The sequence below is a fragment of the Megascapheus bottae genome, chromosome 9, assembly GCF_031878675.1.
Source record: "Megascapheus bottae isolate mThoBot1 chromosome 9, mThoBot2.hap1, whole genome shotgun sequence".
In the NCBI taxonomy this organism is placed as follows: domain Eukaryota; kingdom Metazoa; phylum Chordata; class Mammalia; order Rodentia; family Geomyidae; genus Megascapheus; species Megascapheus bottae.
In genome coordinates this window covers 40,738,773-40,745,030 of record NC_143517.1, presented here as the reverse complement: position 1 = coordinate 40,745,030, position 6,258 = coordinate 40,738,773, and the positions used below count along the sequence as shown (strand labels likewise).

At 41.4% G+C, this 6,258-nt stretch overlaps 1 long non-coding RNA gene across 3 annotated transcripts in view; it reads right to left on the bottom strand.

The window, feature by feature from the left end:
• Window positions 1-705: 705 nt before the first annotated feature.
• Window positions 706-6,258, bottom strand: part of LOC150059078 (uncharacterized) — a 70,559-nt gene continuing 65,006 nt past the window's right edge. For all 3 annotated transcript variants that reach the window (XR_016536676.1, XR_016536678.1, XR_016536677.1), the window contains exon 5: window positions 706-1,441. This is a non-coding gene — a long non-coding RNA (uncharacterized LOC150059078). The remainder of the gene's footprint in view (window positions 1,442-6,258) is intronic.

Sequence of the window (6,258 nt, the reverse complement as noted above, 5' to 3'; positions counted from 1 at the left end):
GAGAATCATTTGAAAGCTTTCAGCAATGTTTAGTCAACAGATAAACTATAAAGAAGTAACACCTTTCCCAGAAGTCTTCCAGACAGGGGTGAAGCAAGTGTGCCCTGCCCCATTCTAGTTCTGACTCACTTTCTGACTATACCACTGGCTTAGCCAGGCAAGTAAGAGGAAGGGTGAGGCTGCTTGCTTAGGAAAATCCCTGAAATCTTCTGCTGAAAGGTTTTTTAAGAGGGCAAGTTCAACTGGGTGCCCATGATTCACACCTATAATCCCACCTACTCTGGAGTCTGAGATACGAGGACTACAGTTGAAAGCCAGCTGGGATAGAAAAGTGGAGAGACTCTTATCTTCAACTCCCCACCAAAAAGCTGAAAATGAGTTCTAGCCTCAAGAAAAAAAATAGCTAAGAAGAATGACAGGTCCTGAGTTCAAGTCCCAGTACACACCTATTCTCTCATGCTCTCACTTTCTCTCCCTCTCTCTCTCTCTCTCACAAACACACATACACACACAATAAATGTAAAATACACAAAAAAAATAGGTAAAATGTTTCCTAGGCAAATCCCCACTGTGTCAGCTCTGGAATAGACTGTTATTTATGCAACATGAGTGCTGAGCTCTAACAAATTGGAATGGAAGATGTCACCCCAAGAACAGACAATAGACTGATAGTCACAAAAATAAGAAAATGAATGAAGCCAACTCTTCTTAATTGAGAACTTGAATTGTTTCTATTGCTCTAGCACAAATTTTCCAGAATGTGGGAACTTTTGCTCTATCAGGACAGAAATAGGGAAGTGGGATTGTGTTCAAATGGCCCTTGAACTTACAATGCCCTGGAATGGTTTTTAAGTTATGATCACTACTAAAGAGCAAATGGGTTTATACAAATGAACATATTCCCCAAATTCCTCTGATGTTTTCCTTGTATTGCTGACATGCCATTAACTGAGGCAATGTTAGATTTTCTGTTTCCTCAACCTGCCCATTGATGAGCCCCCATTTGTTGATGGGCCCCAACCGCAGATCTCACAGTCTCCACAGCCCTCATTTTTATTGTAATGGATAGAGGGGTTACAGTTATATTTGCCAGACAGTAGGTGTATTAATTCTCACACATTGATACCCCTTCTCATGTTTTTGTGTCCATTTCCCTCCCCCGACCCCCTCTCCACAGCCCTCTTGATGCCATTCTCTGCACCTTTTTCTGAAATTTCCAGCATAACAGTTCCGAGATATCAGAAAGAAAAAAGGGAACCCAGACGGCCAAAAGAACCAGGCAGGCATTGATAATTCCTCATCCCATCCAAAGTGTAGAGGCGATTGAGCAATTGTGCTTTGATCTGTTGTTTCATTAACTCACCAATCCTAAGGGAAGATGTGATCCTTCTTGTTTTGTGGATAAGAAGCTGAGTTTTGGAGGAGAAAAGGTGTCCAGCAACTGAAAGAAAAAAAAAGAATCAAAGATAGAAATAACTTAAGCATCAGAAACCAGTTAATTCTATAATACTGATAGGTAAAAGATCCTTAGTGTAGTTAAATTCTAAAAGAGACTAGAGTATAAAACTTACATTTTAGTGCATGGCTGAACAGAGCTGTAGCATTCAATGAATTCTTGCTAAATGAATAAATGAGTATCTCGTGACATGTGTGATATAACATTAAGGCGTTCTTTCCAATAAGCCAAGCACTGTGCTGTTTTACATTCCCTGTCTCATGTAAACCCTTTAACAACATAAAGGAGTAGTTATTTTCCTCATTTCTATTATGGAGGAACCAGAAGCGAAGAGGAAGAAGAAGAAGAAGAAGAAGAAGAAGAAGAAGAAGAAGAAGAAGAAGAAGAGGAGGAGGAGGAGGAGGAGGAGGAGGAGGAGGAGGAGGAGGAGGAGGAGGAGGAGGAGGAGGAAGAGGAGGAGGAGAAAAGGGAGGAAGGAAGGAAGGAAGGAAGGAAGGAAGGAAGGAAGGAAGGAAGGAGAGGAGGAGGAGGAGGAGGAGGAGGAGGAGGAAAGGAAGGAAGGAAGGAAGGAAGGAAGAAGAAGATGAAGAGGAGGAGGAGGAGGAAGACGAGGAAAACTTGTCAAGGCTACACAACTAATCATTGTAGAGGCAGAACTTGTCTAAGACCATTTGACTCCATAGTCCAGCTTGGACCCGGGCTCTCCTGGCTCTTGGAAGGATGATGTAAGGGAAATAAGGTTGTCGCATCTCCCTGGCACCTGTCACATCCCATAAGCATCTCACCTCCACTCCCATGCAGGAAGTCCTGTGTCCCTCTGTTAGTCAGTTTTCTATTACCATAACCAGTACTGGAGACAATCAGCTTTTAAAGAGAATAGGATTGATTCGACCTACAGTCCTGGAGGTTTCAGCCCATAATCAATTGACCTATGGGATCTGGGGCCTGAGGCAAGGCAACATGTCATAGTACAGAGCACATAGTAGAACAAAGTTGCTCACCTCATGGTGGCCAGGAAACAAAGCAGAGATAGGAAGACACTGGCCTTCCACAATCCCTTTTGAGGAAATTCACCATGACCTAAATACTTGAAATCTCCCACTAGGCCCCATCTATTGAAGGTTTTCACCACTTTCCAATATCTAACATGTGGGCCTTTGAAGAACATTCTGCATCCAGACTGTCCAAGTCCCTTAGAAGCCTTCTGTACCTACATCATGGACAGGCCATTCTGATCCAGCTGCATGAGAGAACCAGAGAAGAACAATCTTCGTGCTATTGCCCACCTAACTGGCAGTGTGGCCCAAACACGCCTGGTGGTGGAGTGGCCCCTGAGGTCGCTTCCTGCACATGTACCTGCTTCCTTCCCAGGCTTCTTTTTCTACCCCAGAACATCAGACAGAGTATAGAAGCCAAAGGTTTAGCTACAGAGAGACATTTTTCTAACTACACCATCCTGGCAGTCTTTTTGACTTTGCTAAAACAAAACAAAACAAAAAATCTCCCCCCTCCCCCGTTTTCTTACTTTATACCATGACAATGACAATAAAATAACAGTGATGGACATAGAGGAGAAAGGGAAGCCTTTCCTAAACCAAGACTCTCCCAAGTCCTGGAGTCCTGTGTTCTGGGTCTTGTTTCTGAGCCCAGTGGTTGGAACAGTAGGTAGTGAAAGTTTCAGCTTCCAGGGCTGTCTTGGCTTTGGCAACCCCATGGGAGTGTGAATTCTGAGGCTGTCAGAGGCCCAGGCATGTTTGGAGACTAAAAGCATGCAGCCGCTCCTTTCTCTACTTCTTACACGAGCAAAGACAGCTCCATCTCAACTCCCTGCACAGGCTCCCTGGTCTCTCTGCTTCCCTTGCAGTGAAAGGGTGTGCAGTTGAGTATCCTAGAAAGAATTTTTTCTCCCTAGGATTCTGATGATCATAGCAAGACCCTCTCTGTTCTCCCATTCCCCCCCAAAAAAAGTCAAAAAGGGGGAACTAGGAATATGTCTGTTAGGGGCAGTAGTGGATTAGTAGAAGTAGCTAGACACTGCAACTTATACCTTACACACTCCAAAGTGCACACACACACATATACACACACAGACACACACACACACTTCCTGGAGTTGATACTGTCACAGACAGTATAGTTTGTCCTTGGCTTCTTAGGAAGCATATTTTCTGGCCTTGACTGAGAGATTTAATAGAGATGAAGCTGATGCAATATACACTTCCACCAAGCTTTGTTCCCTTGAGTGGGCATTCTATACCATCTTGTTCAGAGGCAGGTCAGCTGAGCTTCAAACTTGACATTAAAAGGGACCTCTGAGGATAGACTGGATACCCTGGATGGTAATCAGGATTTCCCCTGGGATCTTCATCCAAAGACAGTTGCTGAACGTCCCCATAGTAAGTCAATATTTATGGTCTTATTTATAATCCAGTGTATGTACATACATAAATTACAGTGGAAATAGTTCCAACAGGATTCCTTAACACCTACTTCTTCCAATTATCAGGGACTGACTCTTTCATGCCATTTCACAGGGAAGAATTAATCAAACAAAATCTCATCATGTCTTAAGTACTGTGCTTCTTTATTTCTATCTTTAGGTCATATAATACTCCTCCTATTGCCAGGAATTTGAAGATGGTTTATTGAACTATATATTAACATTTACATTAAAAATAAAATTGGGGGCTAGTAATGTGGTGTAGTGGTACAGTACCTGCCTAGCATGCATGAAGCCCTGAGTTTGATTCCTCAGTACCACATAAATAGAAAAAGCCAGAAGTAGCGCTGTGGCTCAAATGGTAGAGTGCTAGCCTTGAGCAAAAAAGAAGCTCAGGGACAGTGCCCAGGCTCTGACTTCAAGCCCCAGGACTGAAAAATAAATAAATAAATACATACATACATACATACATAAATCTTTATCATTTATCACAGCTGGAAAAAACACTACACTAATGTCATCAGTGTCCACCAAGGCAGATACCTGAGCATTTATATTTTCATATTGTGGATGAAGACTGGGTCAGGGGAGATGCCCAAGAGAGACCATCTCATGAACAAAACAGGTATTAAGTATCCCCATTTTACAGATAAAGAAACTGAGGCTCAGAGAATTAATTACAAGATCACATGAGCAGTTATTAGCAGGAATTAAACACAAGCCTATCACGCTGTATCAATTTTTCTTAGTATGTAGCAAATTTCCACAAAGTTAGTGACTTAAAGTAGCACTCATTATTGGGCATCATGGAGCTCACCCAGTCTCAGTTATTTACTCCCAAGGCAGGAAAACTGTTTGAGCTCAGAAGATGAAGATTAAAGTGTTCCACTCTGTGTGAGTGCACAGAGACCTGTATAATTTATCATGTGTTTTTTTTAACCTTTCAGTATGTTTATTTGTAGATTTATGGACATATTATAGTAACTACAAATGAGGCGTGACTAAGGCGTGATAGCTATGTGCATCTGATCATATAAAATAATATTTATCAAAATGAACTCCAGGAAATGGATACATGTGTTTTTTTTTTACTTTGTTGCTATTTTTGTTTTCTTTTCCTTTTGTCTCCTTTGCTTATCTGTGTTTGGAAGGATAAGGAAGGGTATAGAGGGCCAGGAGTTTGGCCTAGTGGTTAAAGTGCTTGCCTAGCATGCATGAAGACCCGGGTTCGATTCCTCGGTACCACATACATAGGTAAAAGCCAGAAGTGGTGCTGAGGCTCAAGTGGTAGAGCTCTAGCCTTGAGAAAGTCCAAGGACAGTGCTCAGGCCCTGAGCTCAAACCCAGGATTGGCAAAAAAAAAAAAAAAAAAAAGGAAGGGTATAGAAATGGTTGGACAAAGGGTAAACAAATGTAGCAGTAATACTCACTAGACTGCTGAAAATTTAACTACATTTTGTGGGTAGGGACAAGGGAGAAAAACTGGGAGATGGTGAGCAGGGGGTAACATTGTCCAAAAAGAAATGTACTTTTTACCTGATTTATGTGACTGTAACCCCTCTATACATCACCACTAACATTTAAAAATGAAAAAAAGTCAAGCATCTGTAGAGTCACCTCCAATAGATGATTTGTTGGTTTGTTATCTGATTGTTTGACTTTCTATTCCAGAAGATTTATGATGACAAAGTGATATTGTCTATCTTCCTTTGTGCAAATAAAAGCTCAGAGCTTATTGGGAAAAAAATAGGCAACACAGCAGAATTTTGTCTCCAAACCACCACCACAACACATGTTGTCTTGACTTTTTTTTTTTTTTAGAAGTCAGTCTAGGTAGGGACTCTGTGCAGAGCCTTATGAGAACAAAATCAAGAACAGGAGATAATGGAGGTAGAATAAGGCCTTGAACATAGATAAACCTTTATTTTGTAAATAAAAAGGCACAGATGGAGATTTTTTCTTTTGACAGTGCTGGGGTTTGAAGTCAATCTTACACTAGCCAGACATGTATTGTACTGCTTAGTCAACACTTTAGCCCTTTTTGTACTGGTTATTTTTGAGATTGGGTCTGAATTCTTGCCTGGGCCATAATCCACCTGTTTTAGGCTTCTCATCATACTAAGGATAATAGACATAGGTCTTGGCACTCAGGTCTCAGATGAGAAGGGGTTTTACGAATTTCTTTTGCCCAGGCTGATTTTGAGTCATGAGCTTCTCAATCCCAGCTACCCAAGTAGCGATGGTAAAGACAGGAGCCACTGGTACTAGGCTACACTTAGGGACTTAAAAAATATACTTATTTATTAAGTTGTCTTTTTGTTATAAAGGTGATCTACAGATTGATTACATTTACACAGGTAAA